The sequence below is a fragment of the Coenobita brevimanus genome, chromosome 76 (assembly GCF_032717465.1).
Source record: "Coenobita brevimanus isolate Jiangsu-jjx chromosome 76, ASM3271746v2, whole genome shotgun sequence".
Classification (NCBI taxonomy): domain Eukaryota; kingdom Metazoa; phylum Arthropoda; class Malacostraca; order Decapoda; family Coenobitidae; genus Coenobita; species Coenobita brevimanus.
The window spans coordinates 23778800-23803954 of record NC_137029.1 but is presented as its reverse complement, the minus strand read 5'-3'; the positions used below and the strand labels follow the sequence as shown (position 1 = coordinate 23803954).

Below are 25155 nucleotides of genomic sequence, written 5' to 3'. Positions count from 1 at the left end.
TGCTCCACGTTGATTTGGTATCAGCACCAACGTGCTGCTGGTGTGATGGTACATGGTACGGAGCTGAATGCTGCTGCTGAGAAGTTCGCCAGGCTTCACGACGCCCTAGACTTCAAGGCATCCGAGGGTTGGCTCTTCGCGTTCAAGTTACGGCATGGCCTTACCAACCGTAAAGCTCATGGCGAAGCTTTGGATGCTAACGAGGATGGAGTTGACGAGTTTCGGCACAAGGTGAAGGGTTCGATCGACAGGGAGGGCCTCACTCTCGGTCAAGTCTACAACGCTGACGAAACTGGTTTATTCTATCGCTCTTTGCCAACGAACACTCTAGCCGAGGAGACGGAGAAGCGCGTACCTGGCCGCAAGCTCTCCAAGCAACGGATATCTGCTTTGTGTTGTGCCAATGCTAACGGCATGCACCGGATTAAGCCCATTATTGTTGGCCGTGCAAAGCAGCCTCGGTGTCTTCGTGGGGTGATAGATGTCCTTCCTGTTGTCTGGTACCATTCTTTGAAGGCATGGTTTACAGCCCACATCTTCAAAGACTGGTTCCACCGCCATTTCGTCAAGGAGGTCATACATTACCAGACGGAGACACTGGGAATCCCACGCAACCAGATAAAGGCCCTCCTTCTCCTCGACAATGCACCTGCCCACCCGTGCGACAAGGACTTGGTGGCTGAGAATGGCTGGATTAGGTGCATGTTTCTGCCACCTAATACGACTGCTCTCATCCAACCAATGGACCAAGGGGTAATTGTGGCAACGAAGCGCCTATACCGACGGAAGTTCCGGGACGAGGTGATTGTTGTTCTCGAGGACGAGGACAAGCGTAGGGAGGGACGGGACACGTGAGGCCAGCGGACTTTGGAAAACCTTTGTCGCTACAACATCAAGTCTGCAATCTACAACTGGGCCAGTGCATGGAAGGAAGTCCCTGTCAAGACTCTAGAAAATGGTTGGTCTCGTCTGCTTCTCGGAACGGATGTGGAGTACGATTTCCTAGGTTTTGACGTGGATGACTTCCATGCACGTCTACGTATGCATGGAGACGATGTTGATGTGGACGATGTGCGTGAGTGGTTGGATGACAATGAGGGCGATCCTGGGTATCAGACCCTGTCTGATATCGAGATCGCATCTTCAGTTGCAGGTGTCAGTACCCAGCTTGAAGATTCCGATGAGGACGGCGACGATGATGCGGACTCCTCTCAGCATGACACAACTCCAGCCATCCCCAAGCTGAGCGCACTCAGCGAACACCTAGAGTTCGTTCTCGACTACCTGGAACACCCGGACTGCGACACGGAGATGGGGCCGTTGGGACTTGTGGAAGAAGTGCGTGCTTTCAGGCAGCACATCATCAATCGTCAGAATCGTCGGTCCTTGCGTCAATCAACGATTGACAGTTTTTTCAGGCCCGTGACCACCACTGTGCCCAGCCCTGGCTCCACTCTGTTGCCTCCCCAAGACAGGCCCTCATGCTCCGAGCCACAGCCTAGCACATCAGCCACGGTGGAGTCACTGCTCGACGTGAGTTTGCGTCTGTCTTCAGAGTCGTCTGCAGTGGGTACGCCATCACCACGACCCAGTGACGCACCCCTAGGTCACCTGCTAGTGATACTCTCGGACTCTGACAGTGAATAGACGCCAAGAACTTCTCCACTAGACCACATGGGAATTTACAGTGTTGTGCAGTGAAAAAACAGTGCATTGTGTTAAGAATTTACAGTTGTGAGTGAAAAGACAATTTATGAACTAAATTTAACGTAAATAGACTTGTGTGTTTTTGCTTTAGAAAATGGTTATAAGAGTGGAAAAAGTTAAAGTGCAGAGTGCAACACTTATTAAGTTACAATGGTGCATTAGTTAGACAAGAGTGCGCGCTGTGAAGAGAACAGACTTCTGAGTGCGAATGACTAAGTTCAGTGCAAGACTTCATGAACAGTGTACTGCAAGTGCTTCAGGAAATCCTTCTCACTGTCAGAGTCCGAGAGGAGGCGGTTATTCATCGAGATGGCCATAGACTTGCTGTTAGTAGGCAGAATGTTTCATACTGTACTCTACTGTATCTTCCATACTATACTTACCTCAAACACCTCATTTCACTCTTTTATGTCCCTTATTGGTGTGAATATGCTATGTCTTAGGTGCTATGCATGTGCAGTAGGAAGGTGTTTTTCTGAGTTAGGATAGGTTAGGGTCCATAACTACCAGTCCAGGAGCCAGGGACTTGTAAGTACCCAGAATGTTGAAGATTGTATGAACCTACCTCAAAAACGTCATTTTATGCTTTTTTTGCATTTATTTCAGTCTTTTATGTGCCTTATTGGTGTGATTTGGGTCTTAAATAGGTGCTATGCATGTCCAGAGGGAGTTGTATAGGTGTTTCTCTGAGTTAGGGTCCATAAGTACAAGTCCATAAGCTGTGGCCCAATATCCGGACCTGCCTATGGCTCTAATACGTCGGATATTGGAGGGATTACTTTACACACATATATATATATATATATATATATATATATATACTTGTATAGAGAGAGAGAGAGAGAGATACATATATATATATACAGTATATGCAGATAATCCCTTAATTCACGTGAGGGTTACGTTCCCAGACCCTTCGCGTGGGTTACATTCCCAGACCCTTCGCGTATGTGGTAAATTCGCGTATACATTCGGTCCATGTGTGCAATTAATTACGCACGTGTATTAAGTGTATTACATCTGAATAATACTGTTTATGCACTACATACACCTAATAAACTAGCATAAAATATGAAAACAAAAATGTAAGGAATTTACCACTGAATGCTGAGAAGCACAGGCGCAGGTGGAGACACTATCAGTCTGGTGCAGTAGCCCTCACTACCTCCCGTGTGCTACATTCTCTGCCTTCTTTATTGTATGAACAGTTGACTCATTCACTCCAAACATACGGTTCCAAGACAATTCACAGGCGTAGGTGGAGACACTTTAGCACAGTGTGATGCACTAGCCCTCACTGCCTCCCGTGTGCTATGTTCTGCCTTCTTTATTGTATGAAAGGTTGACTCATTCACCCCAAACATACGATTCAGAGACAATTCACAGTCAAGTCAATTCACCGTCAAAACATGGACAATTTCCCATCAGGACAATTCAGACCCTGGACGATTCCCCGTCATTCTATAAACATACTTATTATTGATTAATTAATACTTTAATAACCAATTAGCCAACGGCCATACCACGTTGAGTACACCGCTTCCCGTCCGATCAGCGAAGTTAAGCAACGTTGGGTCTGGTTAGTACTTGGATGGGTGACCGCCTGGGAACACCAGATGCTGTTGGCATCCCTACATGTCAAGTGGGGTTGGTGGAGGATTAGTGCCCCTCCCTGTAAAACAATTAACTCTAAGCCGTTGGCCACCCCGTTTGGGATATATGGCGTCTGGCAATGATGATGATGATTAACCAATTTTCAGGGAGATTTTATAACTCATATAAGTAAAAAACTAGTGTACTCTACTTGCTAAATAAACTGGTATGTAAATAAATGACGGGGAATCGTCCTGACGGCGAATTGTCACCGACATTCCTTCCCTAAATTTGCCCAACACGTTAACTTTCTCTGTCAGCGACATCACTTTACGAGTCCATTTTGGTGTGTTACCACATGCATCACTAGCACTACGCTTAGGCCCCATGTTGGCAAACAAGGCAAGCAATCACTGGAAGGCAGAAAAATAAGCCACAAATAACAACTCGCGAGTCATGCACGGTTCGACTGTCGGATTCAAACTGACTATGTGGTGCGTGGTAGACCAACCTTCCACACACACACACACACACACACACACACACACACACACACACACATTTGTATGCACACAGGCAGCAGGTAGGCATGTTTATATTTTATTTATTTCTCGTATATTAAAATTATTTATTTGAATACTATAATTTTGTTTTAATTATTGTACGAAAAATTCGTGGATAACCGAAATCGCGTGAAAAAAGTTCACGTGAATTAAGGGATTACCTATATATATATATATATATATATATATATATATATATATATATATATATATATATATATATATACAGGTAAGCCCTTAATTCACACGAGGGTTACGTTCCCAGACCCTTCGCGTATGTGGTAAATTCACATATATGTTCTGCCCTTGTGTGCACATAATTACGCATGTCTACTAATTATATTACATCTGAATAATACTGTTTATGCACTACATACACCTTATAAACTAGCATAAAGTATGAAAAACAACAAAAATGTTAAGAAATTTAACACTTAAACCTGACAAGCACAGGCGTAGGTGGAGACACTTCTGCAGTCTGGTGCACAAGCCCTCACTGCCTCCCATATGCTACATTCTGCCTTCTTTATTGTCCAAACAGGTGACTCACTCACCCCAAACATACGGTTCCAAGCCAGTTCACAGGCACAGGTGGAGACACTTTAGCACATTCTGGTACACTGGCCCTCACTGCCTCCCGTATGCTACGTTCCTCCTTCTTTATTGTTGGAACAGGTGACTCACCCCAAATACACGGTTCCAAGACAATTCACCATGAAGTCAATTCACCATCAAATCATGGACGATTCCCTGTCATTCTATAAATATATTTATTATTGATTAATTAATACTTTAATAACTAATTTTCAGGGGGATTTTATAACTTATATAACTAAAAAACTAGTGTACTGTACTTGCTAAATAAACTGGTATGTAAATAAATGACGGGGAATCGTCCTGATGGAGAACTATTGCCTACATTCCTCCCTTAAGTTTGTCCAACACAACTTTCTGTCAGCAACATCACGTTACAGTCCGTTTTGGTGTGTTACCACATGCATCACTAGCACTATGCTTAGGCCCCATGTTGGCAGACAAGTCAAGCAATCACTGGAAGGCAGAAAAATAAGCCACAAATAACGATTCACAAGTCACGCATGGTCCGATCGTCAGATTCAAACTCACTGTGTGGTGCACTGGTAGACCGACCTCCCACACACACACACACACACACACACACACACACACACACACATATACATATATGTATGCACAAGGGCAGCAGGTAGGCATTTTTATATTTTATTTATTTCTCTTGTATATTAAAATTATTTATTTGAATACTATAATTTTGTTTTAATTATTGTAAGAAAAATTCGTGGATAACCGAAATCGCGTGAAAAAAGTTCGCGTGAATTAAGGGCTTACCTGTATATATATATATATATATATATACTATATATATATACTGTAAGCTCGCCCCGAATACGTTCTCGCCGAACGCGCTCGCAATTATACGCGGTTAGTGCTGGGATACATATAAGACAACCTAAGATTAAAGAACCATTACGAAAACTATAAATTTACGCAAGGGAGGCGGCCTTTCAAAGGTCAAATCCTCGAACATCAACGCAGCACCACACACAGTTTGTTTTGATCAGGTGATTGTGTCCTGCTTTTCCATAGTACAGTACTGTATTTGTAAGTTAAATGTTTACATTACTGTTCTGGTAAGTTTATGTACAAGTTAAAGTACTATTAAATAACGTTAAAGCAAGAAATAAAGTCTTATAGCCAGTTTACCTGATAGGCGTCAGAATATTGCCTTTTTTATTTGTTCGTTAAACATTTGTTGCACTGAGTTTCCACGGTACTGTATTTGTAAGTTAAATATTTACTGTTCTGGTATGTAAGTTAAAGCACTTAAATAAAGTTAAAGCATTAAATAAAGCCCTGTAACCAGTGGACCTGATTTATATGATTACCCATGATTGGCAGGTTCCGAGACAATTCTCCGTCAAGTCAATTCGCTGTCAAACAATTCCCCGTCAAAACATGGACGATTCCCCGTCAGAACAATTCCCACCCTGAACGATTCCCTGTCATTCTATAAATATACTTATTTCACCTTTGAATTATATTTTCACATCACCCACAGCAGTCTTCATTAATGACGGCAAATTGTCTTGTTATTGTTGTGATGGCGAATTGACAACGAACTGACCCGAAACCAATCGGCATCAGAATGTTGCCTTGTGTTTATGTATTTGTGTGTTGAAGTTTGGCTGTGCAGTACTGTATTTGTAAGTTATAACTTTAAATAAACCTTCTAACCACTTAATGTGCTTCATATTGATTACCAATGGCAGCTAACAGCAAAACACCACATTTAGGGGGTCTAGGGAGCCAAATAAGGAGTAGTTAAAACTTATGTGGTTTTGTGCCGAACGCGCCACGGATGGGCGAGCTTTCTGTATATAGTCACTGTTCACATAATGTGTGAATATTGTTCCTTGCAGGTCCCGCTTTATGAGAATTCCACGTTATACAGCCATATGTGTACGTGTTAAAGGGTTTCTTGGTATTCTAGCCAGCCCCAACTTCACCTTTTGGGGCAATATTCCGGGATTTTTCCCAAGATATTTACCTACCTAAAAATGACTTCAGTACACACAAACACTGGAGGATTCCTCAACTTGAATTGAAGAGTTTTTGTGTGTTTATGGAGTCAACTGGAACTTTTTCCCTCTCCCGTTGGTTGCAGTACATGACCAGGTACCTTTCCATCATAACAAGCGCTGGGTCAGACGAATACTTGACTCATTGACTTGACACTTTTTGGCAATGGCACAATTATATTCTCCTCTCTCCCTCTGCTTGATCACGTCAAGCTTCTGCTCCTGGGTCAAACTTATCCACTGTCTTGCTGAGTCACGGTTGCATGGCATAGCTAGGTTGGGTCAGGTGGGGAAAAAAAAAAAAAAAAAAAAAAAAAAAAAAAAAAGCAAAGTTAACACAGCACGTGTGGAGGCAGAGTGCGGGCAGAGGGTTGACTGGAGTGGCCAGGAATCAGGGTTGCCAACTCACATTTTCAGATGTCACTATGCTCATGCCTAAAAGTTGTTAAAATGTCGTTAACCATTCCATCAAAAGTCGCTAACATTACTCCTCCCCCTTCCACCCCACATTTTGTAATCAAGTTATAGCAGTTTTTCCTAAACAATATTGACGAAATAGGTCAGTATTAATCAATAGGTCAAACATGGCCAGAGTTCCCTCCACTTTTTTTGCTTCACCAAGTTTCTTAAATGGAGAAACCGTGTGTTGCACTCTCCTAAAAGGCTCTGGAGCTTTCTCATGTTTGTGTTTGTTTCTCAAGATCACACAGTTCTGCAAAATACACTTGCAAATATTACAAAATCCATTTCCATCATCTCCAGGAACCTTGAGAAGCCAGTTTTGTACTTTTCATCTTTTAGCCACATCTTTCTAAATTTCTGTGAATATTGTGGCTTGCTCATTTTTAAGTAAAGCAAAGCACTTTCTTCTGGGCTCATAGTAGACTTGTGACTGAGTGCGTCACGTGTAGTGTGTAGGTCTAATACATATTAAAGTTTCGTAAAGACATGTCCTGTATGGACACCGATGCCACTTCTTAAATAAAGTTAAACAGCTATATTATGCTAATCACAGATCAGTAACAGGAAAATTGGTTGCCATTTTTTCTAAGTCGTACCAGATGTACTTAGCACTACCATAAGTACCAAATCTCATACATGCATTTTAGTACCTAGCAAAATTGGCATAACCTGTGGCTTGGTCTGGGCAAACAGCCAAGAGGCAGGGAGAATCAGGGGATACTTCACGGGCAGATGAAATGTGAGGTATGACTAAATTTGCCCGTGTTTTGTCTTTTTTTTTTTTCCCATGTTTTGACCAGTTGTCTCACGTAATGACTAAATATTCCATAATCTTTGGCCTCAGGCTGTGTTATCACTATTCTAGCAGCATAGTAAGTTCTTTAAAGAAATGGGCAATTTCTCCACCGGCGTAATATTTGTCAAAATCGCGTTTTGACCATATCGTGGGCTAAAAAAAAAAAAGGCTGTGCTATGACTGTTTCTGTGCTCCCTGATCGCGTGTTATGTGAGAGGTGACTATATATATATATATATATATATATATAAATAATCCCGCCAATATCCGACGTAATAGAGCCATAGGCAGGTCCGGATAGTGGTCCTGTCCGGATATTGGGCCCCAGCTTATGGACTTGTATTTATGGACCCTAACTCAGAGAAACACCTATACAACTCCCTCTGGACATGCATTGCACCTATTTAACACCCAAATCATACCAATAAGGCACATAAAAGACTGAAATAAATGCAAAAGAACCATAAAATGAGGTTTTAGAGGTGAGTTTATACAATATGAAACATTCTGGGTACTTACAAGTCCCTGGCTCCTGGACTGGTTTGAACCGCCAGTTTGCAGTCCACAGTTAATCCTTTGCACTCTAAATTCTAATTTCTTAACACTGCACAACACTGTAAATTCCTGTGTGTTCTAGTGGCGAGGTATTGCAGTTTATTCACTGTTTATTCACAAAAAACAAGCACCTGTGGCTTGCAGTGCTATGAGCATCTGCTCTCGATCGGAGTTAGGCTGTGACTGTTGATGATGGCGGGGTAACAGAGTTGCCAGATCGCAACGGCCACATTACCAATCTGCTCAACTTTCATTACCAAATTTAACTTTTCATTACCAAATTCGTAAAGCTAGCATTTATTCTTCACTAATTATATATACAACTGGAAATACATGTAATAACTCTCCTTATAATTAACACCATGTTGATTATTTTCACGATATGTAGGGTAGCAGATTAATCAGAGAGAGCAAACAATCCATCATCTCCATCTTGTGTATCCTCATACATGTGAAAAATCCATTTGGTAATGCATTATTCTGATTCATTACCAAACGAATTTTTCATTACCAAATTAGCCCACACTTGGTAATGAAAAATACCAAATGGCAACCCTGACAGGGGAGGGGGGAGGGGGGAGGAAGGAAGGGGTGAAGGGACCATGGTGTAACAGCTGTTCGGCGCCAGGCAGCAATTTCAAATTACGGGTGGGAAAAAAGTCAGATTTTTTTCGAATTTTTTGCGGTTTTTGGCCCATTTTGGGAATATTGGATCCCCGGACGACTGTGTCCAGTTAGTGGGGATGTTCGGATATTGGGCGTTCGGATATTAGAGGGATTACTTATATACATCATCAGCAGCAGTAGCCATTGACGTCCACTGCAGGACCGGCCTATCCCTATCAAAGCAGGGACGATAAAGCCAGTGTATCTCTACCCAGTGGCTTAGGCTGTCTGGTAGAGACTGTATGTAGGGTGAGAAATGCTTGTGAGTGTGATTGTAGTGTTGTAGTGGCTTTGGATGTATGTGTAGTCTGTGAACCAAATGTAACCGACCTGCCTTAAGCTGACTGGGTGCAAGCATACTAGTATGCAACACTGGTTCAACCACAGCACCTCTTGTGTCCATCAAAGTGGTCAGTGGCTCGGTGAACGGTGAACACTTCCCAAAGTTTTTACAACTCTGGCGGGAGGCGAACCCCACGCCCACCAGCATGCAAGATGCACACTCTACCACTGTACCACAGAGGCTCCATATATATATATATATATATATATATATATCTATATATACAGTATATATATATATATATATATATATATATATATATATATATATATATATATATATATATATATATGTATATATATATATATATATATATATATATCTATATATACAGTATATATATACAGTGCTCATCGGAAGTATCGAGCGCCTATGGCCGGATGCACAATACTTACGACCAAAAAAGAATCACCCGTTTTTGGTAGTAAAAATTGAGCCACAAGTTTGCGGCGCTAGCATGACGTCACGGTACCCTGAGGCCTTCCTACACGCTGGTTGGTTCCCGCCTCAGTTGCCTACGAGCTGCCTGAGAGAGAGGAACTCCGCCGTGTCTCCCTCTCTTTTTGCGCCAATTTTTACCGAGTGTCCCGCAGTGTTTTGGCTGTCGCCACTTTGTTATGGCACCTACCCGTCAACTATCAAGTGAAATCATATCCCAGATCATTGCTCTAAGGGAGGCAGGCCACCAAACGAAGGAAATTAGTGAATTGGTTGGCATGGCTCGATCAACAGTGCGTAGGTGGTGTGCGCGTTTTCGAGTGGAAAGCAGTTGTGACGTTCCCACAAAGAGACCGCGGTCTGGTAGGCCTAGGAAAACTTCCCCGAGGTTTGTTAATGTTTTAAAATGTGCAGTGGAGTCTAATCCTCGTGTGAGTGCAAGGAAAATAAAGGAGAGCAACCCGGAAGTGTTCGGTGAAGTTTCTGTGTGCACAGTGTCTCGAAGGGTCCATGAACTTGGTTACACAAGTCACACAGGCCTGTGAGAAAGCCTCTTCTCACTCGTCACCAGTGACTTCGTAGGCTTGCCTTTGCTAACAAATACCTTAACTGGGGTAAGGAGCAATGGTTGTCAGTGTTGTGGTCTGATGAGGCAATGTCTAGTGTTACCTGTAACAGAGGAGCACGTGTGTAAGTGCAAAGGAAGCATAAAATGAGTTTTTTGAGGTAGGTTCATACAATATTCAACATTCTGGGTACTTACAACTCCCTGGCTGCTGGACTGGTAGTTATGGACCCTAACCTAGCCTAACTCAGAAAAATACCTCCCTACTGCACATGCATAGCACCTAAGACACAGCATATTCACGCCAATAAGGGACATAAAAGAGTGAAATGAGGTCTTTGAGGTAAGTATAGTATGGAAAATACAGTAGAGTACAGTATGAAACATTCTGCCTACTTACAGCAAGTCCATGGCCATCTCGACGAATAACCGCCTCCTCTCAGACTCTGACAGTAAGAAGGATTTCCTGAAGCACTTGCAGTACAATGTTCATGAAGTCTTGCACGGAACTTAGTCATTCGCACTCAGAAGTCCATTCTCTTCACAGTGCGCACTCTTGTCTTACTTATGCTCCATTGTAATTTAATAAGTGTTGCACTCTGCACTTTAAATCTTTCCACTCATAAAACCAATTTAAAAACAAACCACACAATTTATGTTAAATTTAGTCCAAAACTTGTTTGTCTTTTCACTCACAACTCTAAATCCTTAACACAATGCACTGTTTTTTTCACTGCACAACACTGTAAATTCCCATGTGTTCTAGTGGAGAAGTTCTAGGCGTCTAATCACTGTCAGAGTCTGAGAGTAGCACAGTGAGGTGACCTAGGGATGCGTCGCTGGGTCGTGGTGATGGCGTACCCACTGCAGACGACTCTGAAGACAGACGCAAACTCATGTCGAGCGGTGACTCCACTGTGGCTGATGTGCTGGGCTGTGGCTTGGAGCATGAGGGCCTGTCTTGGGGAGGCAACGGAGTGGAGCCAGGGCTGGGCACAGCGGGGGTCACGGGCCTGAAAAAACTGTCAATCGTTGATTGATGCAAGGAACGACGATTCTGACGATTGATGATGCGCTGCCTGAAAGCAAGCACTTCCTCCACAAGTCCCAAGGGCCCAATCACCCTGTCGCAGTCCGGGTGTTCCAGGTAGTCCAGAACGAACTCTAGGTGTTCCCTGAGTGCGCTCAGCTTGGGGATGGCTGGAGTTGTGTCATGCTGAGAGGAGTCCGCATCATCGTCGCCGTTCTTGTTGGAATCTTCAAGCTGGGTACTGACACCTGCAACTGAAGATGCGATCTCGATATCAGACAGGGTCTGATACCCAGGATCGCCTTCGTCGTCATCCAACCACTCACGCACTTTGTCCACATCAACATCGTCGCCATGCGTACGTAGACGTGCATGGAAGTCATCCACGTCGAAACTTAGGAAATCGTACTCCACATCCGTTCCGAGAAGCAGATGAGACCAACCATTTTCTAGAGTCTTGACAGGGATTTCCTTCCATGCACTGGCCCAGTTGTAGATTGCAGACTTGATGTTGAAGCGGCGAAGGTTTTCCGAAGTCCGCTGGCCTTGCGTGTCCCGTCCCTCCCTGCGCTCGTCCTCGAGAACAACCATCACCTCGTCCAGGAACTTCCGGCGGTATAGGCGCTTCATTGCCACGATCACTCCTTGGTTCATTGGTTGGATAAGAGCAGTAGTATTAGGTGGCAGAAACATGCACCTAATCCAGCCATTCTCAGCCACCAAGTCCTTGTCGCACGGGTGGGCAGGTGCACTGTCGAGGAGAAGGAGGGCCTTTACCTGGTTGCGTGGGATTCCCAGTTTCTCTGTCTGGTAATGTATGACCTCCTTGACGAAATGGCGGTGGAACCAGTCTTTGAAGATGTGGGCTGTGAACCATGCCTTCAAAGAATGGTACCAGACGACAGGAAGGACATCCATCACCCCACGAAGACACCGAGACTGCTTTGCACGGGCAACAATCACAGGCTTAAGCCGGTGCATGCCGTTAGCATTGGCACAACACAAAGCAGATATCCGTTGCTTGGAGAGCTTGCGGCCAGGTACACGCTTCTCCGTCTCCTCGGCTAGAGTGTTCGCTGGCAAAGAGCGATAGAATAAAGCAGTTTCGTCAGCGTTGTAGACTTGACCGAGAGTGAGGCCCTCCCTGTCGATCAAGCCCTTCACCTTGTGCCGAAACTCGTCAACTCCATCCTCGTTAGCGTCCAAAGCTTCGCCATGAGACTTACGGTTGGTAAGGCCATGCCGTAGCTTAAACACGAAGAGCCAACCCTCGGATGCCCTGAAGTCTTGGGCATCGTGAAGCCTGGCGAACCTCTCAGCGCAGCCTTCAGCTCCGTACCACGTACCATCACACCAGCAGCACGTTGCCGTTGATACCAAATCAACGTGCAGCGGTCGACTTCAGCAAACTTGGGAGTAAACATCACCTTCCTCTCCACGTTACGTTTGCTTCTTGACGAGAAGTCAGCCGTGTACTGCATGAGTTTGTCTCGGGATCTCTTAATATCAAACAAAGTAGATCGGGCCAGGTTAAACTTGCGGAGGATGCATGAAGAAGACCATCCCGCATCTACTTTCTCCAATATCTCCCGCTTCTTCTCCAGAGTCAATACCACTCTTCCTCTTCTCAGGCGGCGGGGCCATCATCACACACACGAAGGAGAGGCACGAGAGCAGCAGGAGTGCCTGCAACAGGTAAGGTACCACCACAAAAGCGAGCACGTGGGCATCCATGACGACGAGCGTTCACTCACGACGAGAGACAGGCGGAAAGTGGGGAGGATGCAGGGGCGCTCTAGCGGACGTCGGAGGAATGACGCGCCACAACAAAGCTGTCCCGTGCCCCGTGCGCCAAGTTCAAATTAAGGGCGGGAAAAAATCGTTTTTTTTTCTAATGTTTTGCGGTTTTCGGACCATTTTGGAAATATTGGATCCCGGGACGATTATGTCTGGTTAGTGGGGATGTCCGGATAGTGGGCGTCCGGATATTAGAGGGATTACTGTATAACTAATGAAAAACCCTATGTGCATGTTTACAACCACTTTATTTAAAACAAGAATGCTAAAAGTTAAAAATAATGAATAGTGTACTCCTGCATGGCCTCTTCTGACTACTGAACTCATCCCAGCTCCCTCCTCCAGCCTCCCCATCATCGACACTGCTGATAACGAAAAACAAATGTTCCGTGAGTACTGTAACTACAACCCCCATTTCCTATGTACTGTATATCTTTACAAACAATGGTACTGTAATAAGGGCAAAGAAAAGCTATAAAAACAGATAAAATTTCCACGTCACTGCATTCCACAATGGGAGGTGAAGCAGAGGTGGTGGCGGGTTGAAAGTATTCGGCACTACTGACAGTAACAAAAATATATATTTGTTGTATCTAAAGATAATCCCTATGTACATTTTTACAAACAATAAAAATGGCAAATAAAGCTATAAAAATCAAATGGCTAATAAAGCTATAAAAAGATTTAACATTTTCACTTTACCTCTCCTTGGTAATGGTGGTGAGTTAAGAGGATTCGGCACTGCTGACAATAACAAAAATAAATATTCGTTGTAACTAAAGTTAATCTCTATGTACATTTTTGCAAACAATAAAAATGACAAACAAAGCTATAAAAATAAAATGGCTAATAAAGCAATAAAAAGATTTAACATTTTCACTTTATCTCTCCTTGGTGATTTTCGATTGGCCAATGATGGAGGCTCTTACGCACAAAGCTTTGGTATGACCAACCAATCACAGAGCTTTCCCCTTGTATCAGCTGGTAAACACAACAAAGCCCTTCACACCATGAAGATTGCAAGGGAGAAAATGGAAGAAAAGAAATACTGTACAGGTAATCCCAGCCCATCCTAACTTTTCCCCTGATGAATTACCGACATTAATAAATGAAAGGGCCAAAAGGATGAGTGTTACAGTATATTTCATTCACTGGATAATGCCATTACTAAAACAGCCATGAACTGTGTCTGGGATAATGTTACAGTGTCAGCAGAGTCCAATGAGATATATATATATTTTTTTCTGTAGTCATCCGCTGATAGTCAAAACCGTGAATATTAAGGGCTGACTATAATTTCTCTGCAATTTATGGTGGAACACAGACATAGTAACATATAAAAGAAAAAAAAATTACAAGAATACTTACAACAACACTACTGTTCTGTTCTCAGTTCATGCAACTTCCACTCACTCTTTCCTACTTCCTTGATGCATATGGTTAATGTCGATTCATCTTCCAGTTCTATACAGCACCATCAGAAATGAATTATTTGAAATGAATATGTGGAGTCACATGGACAGAGACTGACAAATGAGGACGTGAAGGAGCGTTGTGGTGTGGATGTGGATGTGATAGGAAGCGTTAGGAGAAATACACTGAGGTGGTTTGGCCATATGGAGAGGATGGAGAGTGAGAGACTGATGAGGAGAGTATATGTAAGTGAGGTGGAAGGGGGGAGAGGGAGGAGGAGGCCAAGGATGAGATGGAGGGATGGAGATGTATATGAGAGAGGGGGGTGTGAGCTGGGAGCAGGACAATGAAATGGCGGGAGACAGGGCGACATGGAGGTGATTTGTTTGTGGCCACCCCTTATGGGATTAAGGCATCAGGCAATAGATAGATAGGTAGACTATCAGAAGCACAGGGGCATGGGGTTAGGCTATTTAGTCTTGATATTTATGGCATGGGCAACCAGTCACATGCTCCAAGTGGTATCAGGGGAACAATAAACCCAAATTATCCTACGACTCTAACCCTTAGCCAAGTCTGGTTGAAGCAACAACTGAACTGACTACAAGACATCCCTTTACTTGTTATACGGTTACCAACATATTATATGATTTCTAAGAGAACTTAAAACTATTTGGCCTGTCACTCTGCATACAATCATCAAATGGTAACATTATACATCTGTTACATCAAATACATTTATGTAACTGCTTTTATATGAACCTCGGTTTAGTGTCTACAATAAATCTGCAATATGTTGAAACAACAACATATTAATTAAAACAGCTGAAAAAACATGAGATCGCAATGTTATCCTCTGTGATTTTATTCCAATGTTCATCAATTATCTGTGCCAAGCCTCTTTTGTGGAGTGAGGCCACTCCGACAAATTGGATGAATGGAGAGAATACAGTAAATCCTCACTTATACTACTTTCAGTGGCATAACTGTAAAGCTACACAGGCTTCTTCATGACAAAAAATATATATATATATATATATATATATATATATCTATTGCCAGATGCCTCAATCCCGTTTGGGGTGGCCACAAACAAATCGCCTCAAAGTCGCCCTGTCCCCCGCCATTTCACTGCCCTGCTCCCAGCTCACACCCCCCTCTCTCATATACCTCTCCACCCCATCCCTCCATCTCATCCTCGGCCTCCCCCTCCCTCTTTCCCCCTCCACTTCACTCACATACACTCTCTTCGTCAGTATTTCACCCTCCATCCTCTCCATATGGCCAAACCACCTCAATGTGTTCCTCATAACGCTTCCTATCACATCCACATCAACACCACAACGCTCCTTTATATCCTCATTCGTCAGCCTGTCTCTCCATGTGACTCCACAGGCTCCTCTTAAATAACTCATTTCCACTGCTCTCACTCTTGACTTGTGTCCTTCCAACAACGTCCAAGCTTCACTTCCGTACATTAGAGTTGGTATCACAATACTGTCATGTAGTAACTTTTTCACTTCCATGCTCACTTCCCTGTTTCTTATCAATGCTTTCAAGGAACCAGCAACCTTTCTTCCCTGCTGTACCCTTTCAAGCACTTCACCCTCCAAACCTCCATCCTTACTCATCACACTACCCAAGTACTTAAACGTACTCACATTTTCCAATATATATATATATATATATATACAGTAACCCCTCCAATATCCGGATCAATGGAGCCATCGGTAGGTTCGGATATTGGTTTTGTCCGGATATTGGGCCCCAGCTTATGGACTTGTACTTACGGACCCTAACACAGAGAAACACCTATACAACTCCCTCCGGACATGCATAGCACCTATTTAACACCCAAATCACACCAATAAGGCACATAAATGACTGAAATAAATGCAATAGAAACATAAAATGTGGGTTTAGAAGTATGTTCATACATTAATAAACATTCTGGTACTTATGGACTCTAACCGAACCTAACCTAACCGAACCTAACCTAACCGAACCTAACCGAACTCTGAAAAACACATTCCTACTGCACATGCATGAGGTAAGTTTAGTATGGAAAGAAGTACAGTATGACACTTTCTGGTAAGTATAGTATGGGAAAAAATACAATATGAAACATTCTGGTAAATATAGTATGGGAAATAGTACAACATGAAACATTTTGGCTACTTACAGCAAGTCCCTGGCCACCTCGATGAATAACCGCCTCCTCTCGGACTCTGACAGTAAGAACGATTTCCTGAAGCACTTGCACTACACTCTTCCTGAAGTCTTGCACTGAACTTAGTCAATAACACACAGAAGTCCGTTCTTTTCACAGTGTTCACTTTAGTCCAAATAATGTTCCATTAAATTTAAGTGTTGCACATTAACTTTTGACTGAAACTAAATGGAAAGGTGAAAGGATGAGAGAATGGGAATACGGTGTAGGTATATGTGCGGGAGTCAGTGAGAATGAGAGGGCAAGAGAGGGAGTATGTCTGATGATAAGCAAGAAGTGGAAGGAGAATATAAGAGAGTATGGAACAGTGGGTGCAAGGACTGTATGGGTGAGGATGAAAGTAGGTATACAAGCATGGGCGATTGTATGTGTGTATGCTCCAACAGAGGATCGAGTGGCAAGAGTGAAAGATGAGTTTTGGGCGAGAGTAGAAGCATGTATGGACAAGTTTGAGAGGAGCGAGAGAGTGCTGTTGATTGGAGACATGAATGGCAAAGTTGGGAATGTACGAGTGGATGGAGTGGTTGGTCAGTGGGGTATGCCAGCTGAAGTAGATGGGAATGGTAGTGCTTTGGTGGACATCTGTGCTGGTAAGGGGTTGGCAATAGCCAACACCTACTTTCGTCATAAGATGATCCACCGGTATACATGGAGAGTAATGAGGAGGATGGATGGTGAACTTGTTGAACGAAAGGCAATGATAGACTACGTGTGTGTGGATGAGCGAATGAAAAGACAAGTGTTGGATGCAAGAGTGTGGAGAGGGTGGGGGAATGGAGTCTCGGACCATCACTTAGTGATGGCCAAGGTAGAGCTGCAAAGAAAGTGGTTGAGGAGGCGAAGGGGAAGACAGGAGGACACAGCTCCTGTGAGAAGAGTGGAGAAATTGCAAGATAGTGAGAAAAGGACAGAGTATAAGAGCATAGTGGAAGAAAGATTGGGAAGGTATGAGCTAGAGCAGATGGAAGGGGTGGAAGACGTATGTAAGATATTCACGGAAGAGATAAGCGCAGCGTGTGAGGCGGTTTGTGGAGTGAGGAGGAGATGCAAGGGTGTGCAAGGGACAGCATGGTGGAATGATGAGGTGAAACGAGCTGTGGAACAAAAGAAGAAGGCATATGGTGAATGGTTGGCGAGTAGAGGTAGGGGAGAAGATGAGAGAGAGAAGAGAGAGGTATATGTGAGCAGGAGAAGGGAGGTTAAGAGACTGGTGAAGGAGAGTAAGAAGAAAGTGGATGAAGAGTTTGGGAGGAATCTGAGTGTGAAATGGAGGGAGAGTAAGAAATTGTTTTGGAAGGAGATAAAGAAAGTAAGGCAGTGTGAAAGGGGAAATAGTAGGGGAGTGAAGGATAGGAATAATAGATTGTTGGTGGAGAAGAGAGAGAAAGTGAGGAGATGGAAGGAGCACTTTGAGGATTTGTTGAATGTAGAGAGTGAGAGCAGTGTGAGTATAAGTGGTTGGGGAATGGCTGGGAGAAGAAGAGATGAGAGGAGGGAGGAAGAGATCAGTAGGTCGGAAGTAGTGGAAGCGATGAAGAAGATTAAGCTGGGAAAGGCCCCAGGAATTGATGGAGTGTGTGGTGAAATGCTTAGGTATGGGGGTGAGATTGTTGTGGAGTGGATATGGAAGTTGTGTAGATTGGCTTGGGAAGAGGGAAGGGTTCCAGAGGACTGGAAATCAGGTATAATTGTTCCTCTGTACAAAGGAAAAGGGGAGAGAGAAGTATGTGGTAACCATAGGGGTATTTGCCTTCTTAGTGTGACTGGTAAAATATATGGTAGAATACTCATTGATAGGGTTAGGCATATGACAGAGGAGCTAGTTGGAGAAGAACAAGGGGGATTTAGGAAGGGAAAAGGGTGTGTAGACCAGATATTTGTTCTAAGATGTTTAGTGGAGAAGTATCTAGAGAAGGGAAGGAAAGTGTATGCTGCCTTCATGGACTTGGAGAAAGCTTATGACAGAATAGATAGGCAAGGTATGTGGAAGGTATTAAGAATATATGGCGTGGAGGGGAAATTGTTGAGTGCTGTGAAGAGTATGTATGAGGGAGCTAGGGCTACGGTGCGAGTGGATGGTGAGCTGAGTGAGTTCTTTGATCTCAATGTGGGACTGAAACAGGGGTGTGTAATGTCTCCATGGCTGTTTAATATATATATGGATGGGGTTGTAAAGGAGGTTCAAGGTAGGGCAGTGGATGTGGGGGTGGCCCTAATGAATGAGGGTGAGATTTGGAAGCTTCCGGTGTTGCTGTTTGCTGATGATACAGTATTGTTGAGTGAAGATGAATGGGAGTTGCAAGGTTTGGTGAATGAATTTGGGACAGTGTGTAGGAGGAGAAAGCTGAAAGTTAATGTAAACAAAAGTAAAGTTATGGTGTTTGAGAGGAATGAAGTCACAGCGTGTGCAGTGAGGTTGGATGGTGAGGATATGGAGAATGTGAGTGCATTCAAGTACTTGGGCAGTGTGATGAGTAAGGATGGAACTTTGGGGGATGAAGTAAATGAAAGGGTACAGCAGGGAAGGAAGGTTGTTGGTACACTGAAAGCAGTGATGAGAAATAGGGAGGTGAGTATGGAAGTTAAGAAGTCACTGCATGATGGTATTGTGATCCCTACCCTGACGTATGGAAGCGAGGCGTGGACCTTGCAAGAAGGGAACAAGTCAAGAGTGAGAGCAGTGGAAATGAGTTACTTGAGAGGAGCATGTGGAGTGACGTGGAGGGACAGGTTGACGAATGAAGAAGTGAAGGAACGTTGTGGGGTAGATGTGGATGTGGTTGAAAAGATTAGGAGAAATACACTGAGGTGGTTTGGACATGTGGAGAGGATGGAGAATGAAAGACTGACTAAGAGGGTGTATGTAGGTGAGGTGGAGGGAGGGAGAGGGAGGGGTAGACCGAGGATGAGGTGGAGGGATGGAGTTGAGAGGTATATGAGGGAGGGGGGGATGAGTTGGGGGGAGGGGAGTCAAATGGTGGGTGACAGAGTGACCTGGAGGCGTTTTGTCTGCGGCCACCCTTTGCGGGATTAGGGCGTCGGGCTATAGATAGATAGATAGACAGACATTAACTTTTCCCAAGTTTTTTTAAGTTTCCAAAGCCAAAACAAAGAAGGTTAGTTACGTTAAATTTCTTTTCTACTTAGTCTTTTCTCCCAACTTGAAAACCTTAACACAACACACCGTTTTTTTCACTGCACAACACTCAAAATTCCCGTGTGGTCTAGTGGAGAAGTTCTTGCTGTTTATTCACTGTCAGAGCCCGAGAGTATCACTGGCAGGCGTCCAAGGGGTGCATCGGTGGGTAGTGGTGATGGCGTACCGATTACAGAAGACTCTGAAGACAGCCGCAAACTCACGTCGAGCGGTGACTCCACTGTAGCTGATGTGCTGGGCTGTGGCTCGGAGCATGAGGGCCTGTCTTGGGGAGGCAACGGAGTGGAACCAGGGCTTGGCACAGCGGGGGTCACGGGCCTGAAAAAACTGTCAATCGTTGACTGACGCAAGGACCGACGATTCTGGCGATTGATGATGCGCTGCCGGAAAGCACGCACTTCCTCCACGAGTCCCAAGGGCCCCATCTCCCTGTCGCAGTCCGGGTGTTCCAGGTAGTCTAGGACGAACTCTAGATGTTCCCGGAGTGCGCTCAGCTTGGGGATGGCTGGAGTAGTGTCCTGCTGGGCGGAGTCTGCATCATCATCGCCTTCGTCGTTGGAATCTTCAAGTTCGGGACTGACACCAGCAACCGAAGACGCGATCTCGATATCAGACAACGTCTGATACCCAGGATCGCCCTCGTCGTCGTCCAACCACTCACGAACATCGTCCACATCAACATCGTCGCCGTGCGTACGTAGCCGTGCATGGAAGTCATCCACGTCAAACCCTAGGAAATCGTACTCCACATCTGTTCCAAGAAGCAGACGAGACCAACCATTTTCAAGAGTTTTCACAGGGACGTCCTTCCATGCACTAGCCCAGTTGTACAGCGCAGACTTGATGTTGTAGCGGCGAAGGTTTTCCAAAGTCCGCTTGCCTCGAGTGTCACGTCCTTCCCTGCGCTCGTCCTCGTCCTCGAGAACCACCATCACCTCGTCCAGGAACTTCCGACGGTACAGGCGCTTTGTTGCCACGATCACTCCTTGGTCCATTGGTTGAATGAGAGCAGTCGTATTAGGTGGCAGAAACATGCACCTAATACGGCCATTCTCAGCAACCAAGTCCTTGTCGCACGGGTGGGCAGGTGCATTGTCGAGGAGAAGGAGAGCCTTTACCTGGTCGCGAGGAATTCCCAGTGTCTTCGTCTGGTAATGTATGACCTCTTTGACGAAGTGATGGTGAAACCAGTCTTTGAAAATCACAGCTGTGAACCATGCTTTCAAAGAATGGTACCATACGACAGGAAGGACATCCATCACCCCACGAAGGCACCGAGGCTGCTTTGCACGGCCAACAATAACGGGCTTAAGCCGGTGCATGCCGTTAGCATTGGCACAACACAAAGCAGATATCCGTTCCTTAGAAAGCTTGCGGCCAGGTACACGCTTCTCCGTCTCATCGGCGAGAGTGTTCGTTGGCACCGAGCGATAGAATAGGCCAGTTTCGTCAGCGTTATAGACTTGACCGAGAGTGAGGCCCTCCCTGTCGATCAAGCCTTTCACCTTGTGCCGAAACTCGTCCACTCCATCCTCGTTAGCGTCCAATGCTTCGCCATGTGCTTTACGGTTAGTAAGGCCATGTCGCAACTTGAACGCGAAGAGCCAACCCTCGGATGCCTTGAAGTCTAGGGCGTCGTGAAGCCTTGCAAACTTCTCAGCAGCAGCCTTCAGCTCCGTTCCACGTACCATCACACCAGCTGCACGTTGCTGTCGATACCAAATCAACGTGGAGCGGTCGATCTCTGCATACTTGGGGGTAAACATAACCTTCCTCTCCACGTTGCGTTTGCTTCTCGACGAGAAGTCAGCCGTGTACTGCATGAGCTTGTCTCGGGAACGCTTGATATCGAACAAAGTCGACCGGGCCAGGTTGAACTCGCGGAGAATGCGAGAGGAAGACCAACCCGCATCAACCTTCTCCAATATCTCCCGTTTCTTCTCCAGAGTCAACACCACTCTCTTCCTTTTCTCAGGAGGCGGGGCCATCATCACACACACACTAAGAGTAGGGCAGAGAGCAGCAGGAGGCCTTGCAGCAAGTACGGCACCACCACAAAAGCGAGCACGTGGGCAGCCATGGCGAAGAGCGTAGGTCTTGTCGCGGTGAGAGACAGGCGGGAAGTGGGGAGGATGCAGCGGCGCTCTATCGGACGTCGGAGGAATGACGAACCAAAACAATGCTCTCACGCGGCGCGCGCGGCAAGTTCAAATTACGGACGGCAAAAAATCGATTTTTTTCCCAATTTTTTTGGATTTTTGGACCATTTTGGGAATGTTTGATCCCAGGACGATAAGGTTCGGTTAGTGGGGATGTTCGATTATTGGGCGTCCGGATATTAGAGTGATTACTGTATATATATATATACATATATATATATATATACATACTGAATTATAACATGTGTTGCCAGTGGTTGGCGTTTCTAGTTATGAAGTTGATGATTCAACACTGCCAGTCCTGTTTGGGTAACTGGTACCATCTGACCCAGGTATCCATCCATCCTTTGTGGGTTGGTAGGTAAAATGAGTACCTAAGGTAACACGTAAGAGAGGCAACTGTGGTAATGTGATGATGAAGCGGCCTTGTATCCCAGGACAGATGGGCGAATAACCTGCCATTGTTTCAAAGACCAAGGAGAAAAGCACTGAGGTCAAAAACCTCATAGTGTCTTCCGTCACTTTTATGAGCTACTTTAACTGAAGAACAGGTATTCAATTATGAGCAACTTAATAACTACAGTAACCCCTCTACTATCCGAAGTAATAGAGCCAAAGGCATGTCTGGAGTGTGGTCCCATCAGGAAAGTGGGACCCTAGCTCCTGGACTGGTACTTAAGGACCCTAACCCAACCTAACTTTGAATGCCACCTAAGTAACTCCCTACCAGACATGCATAGCACTTATTTAAACCTATTTAAGACCCTATTCACACCAATAATGGACATAAAGCATGAAATAAATGAAAATGAACCAAAGAATGAGGAATTAGAAGTGACTGTACCTCAGTCAGGGTACTCACAGCACGTTTGTGGCCAGCTTTTCTAAGGTTTTGGCAGTGGTGAAAATGCTCTTGAAGCACGTACAGTAATCCAGTGTTGTGCTGCACTTAGTTCTTTGCACTGTGAGTTATAATTGTTTAACACTGCACATTGTTCTTAACTGCACCACGCCAGTTTCAACCGCCAATTTCCACTCCACAGTTAATCCTTTGCACTCTAAATTCTAATTTCTTAACACTGCACAACACTGTAAATTCCCGTGTGGTCTAGTGGCGAGGTATTGCAGTTTATTCACTGTTCATTCACAAAAAATGAGCAAGTGTGGCTTCCATTGCGACAGGCATCTACTCGCGATCAAAGTTAGGCAGTAACTGTTGTTGGAGTGTTAGTGACGGGGAAACAGAGTTGCCAGATCGCAACGGCCACATTACCAAACGCCTCAGTTTTCATTACTAAATTTAACTTTTCATTACCAAATTCATAAAGCTAGCATTTATTCTTCACTAATTATATATATACAAGTGGAAATACATGTAATCACTCTTCTCATAATTAACAGCATGTTGATTATTTTCACGCTACGTTGGCTAGCAGATTAATCAGGAAGAGCAAACAATCCACCATCTCCATCCTATGTAACCTCATACATGTGAAAATTCCATTTGGTAATGCATTATTCTGATTCATTACCAAACGAATTTTTCATTACCAAATTGGCCCACATTTGGTAATGAAAAATACCAAATGGCAACCCTGACAGGGGAGAGGGGAGGGGGGAGGGGGGAGGAAGGAAGGGGTGAAGGGGCCGTGGAGTAAACCAGCTGTTTGGTGCCACATGGCAATTTCAAATTACAGGTGGGAAAAAATTAGGATTTTTTTGGATTTTTTTTCTTTTTTTGGCCATTTTTGGGTTCCGAAGATCCAGGCCCACTATGTCCAGTAAGTGGGGTGTCTGGAAAGTATGGGGATTACTGTATAAGTGAAACTATCTACCTATCTACTGCCAGACGCTTTAATTCCATAAGGAGGGGCCACAAACAAATCGCCTCCATGTTGCCCTGTTCCCCGCCTTTTCGCTGCCCTCCCCCCAGTTCACACATCCCCTCTCTCATATACAGGTACCTCTCCACTCCATCCCTCCATCTCATCCTCGGCCTCCCCCTCCCTCTCCCCCGCTCCACCTCACTCACAGACACTCCTCATTAGTCTTGTGCTCCATCCTCTCCACGTGGCCAACCCACCTCAATGTATTTCTCCTAATGCTTTCTATCACATCCATGTCCACATCACAATGTCTCTTAACTTCCTCATTTGCCAGTCTGTCTCTCCATGTAACTCCAAATGCTCCTCTCAAATAATTTATTTCCACTGCTCTCACTCTTGTGTCCTTCCAACAAGGTACAAGCTTCACTTCCATACATTAGAGATGGTACCACATATTTTCATGCAGCGGCTTTTTTACTTCTGTGCGCACGTCCCTATTTCTTATCACTGCTTTCAGAGAACCAGCAACCTTTCTTCCCTGTTGTACCCTTTCAAGCATTTCATACTCTAAACTTCCATCCTTACTAATCACATTATTCAGGTACTTAAATACACTCACATATTCCATTTCCTCATCATCCAACCCCAATATATATTCAGTGACTTCATTTCTGTTGAAGACCATAACTTTACTCTTCCCTACATTCATCTTTAGACTGCGTTTCTTACACACACTCCCAAACTCATTCACCAAGCCTTGCAGTTCCCCTTCATCTTCACTTTACAATACAGTATCATCTGCAAACAACAATATAGGAAGTTTCCAAACACTGCCCTCTCTCATTATGGCTGCTTCAACATCCACTGCCCTACCTTGTATCTCTTTTATAACCCCATCCACATACAGACTCAACAACCATGGAGACAAGACACATCCCTGTTTCAATCCAACTTTCAGACAGAAAAATTCACTCAGTTCACCATGCACATGCATTGCGGCCTTAGCACCCTCATACTTACTCTTCATGGCATTCAGCAGCTTCCCAACTCAATATATTCTTGATATTTTCCACATTCCTTGTCTATCCACTCTGTCATATGCTTTCTCCAAATCCATAAAGGCCACATACAACTTCTTTCCTTTCTACAGAAACTTCTCCACTAGAGACCTAAGGATGAATATCTTATCTACACAACCTTTTCTCTTCCTTAAACTTTCTGTTCTTCTCCAACTAAT

At 44.4% G+C, this 25155-nt stretch overlaps 1 protein-coding gene and 1 non-coding gene across 2 annotated transcripts in view; one reads left to right on the top strand and one right to left on the bottom strand.

Moving 5' to 3' along the window:
- Window positions 1–25155, bottom strand: part of Coprox (oxygen-dependent coproporphyrinogen-III oxidase) — a 97678-nt gene that overhangs the window by 30354 nt on the left and 42169 nt on the right. The window lies entirely within an intron of this gene.
- LOC145408322 (5S ribosomal RNA) lies at window positions 3217–3335 on the top strand. The gene has a single exon (XR_013898912.1). It is a non-coding gene; the product is annotated as a 5S ribosomal RNA (ribosomal RNA).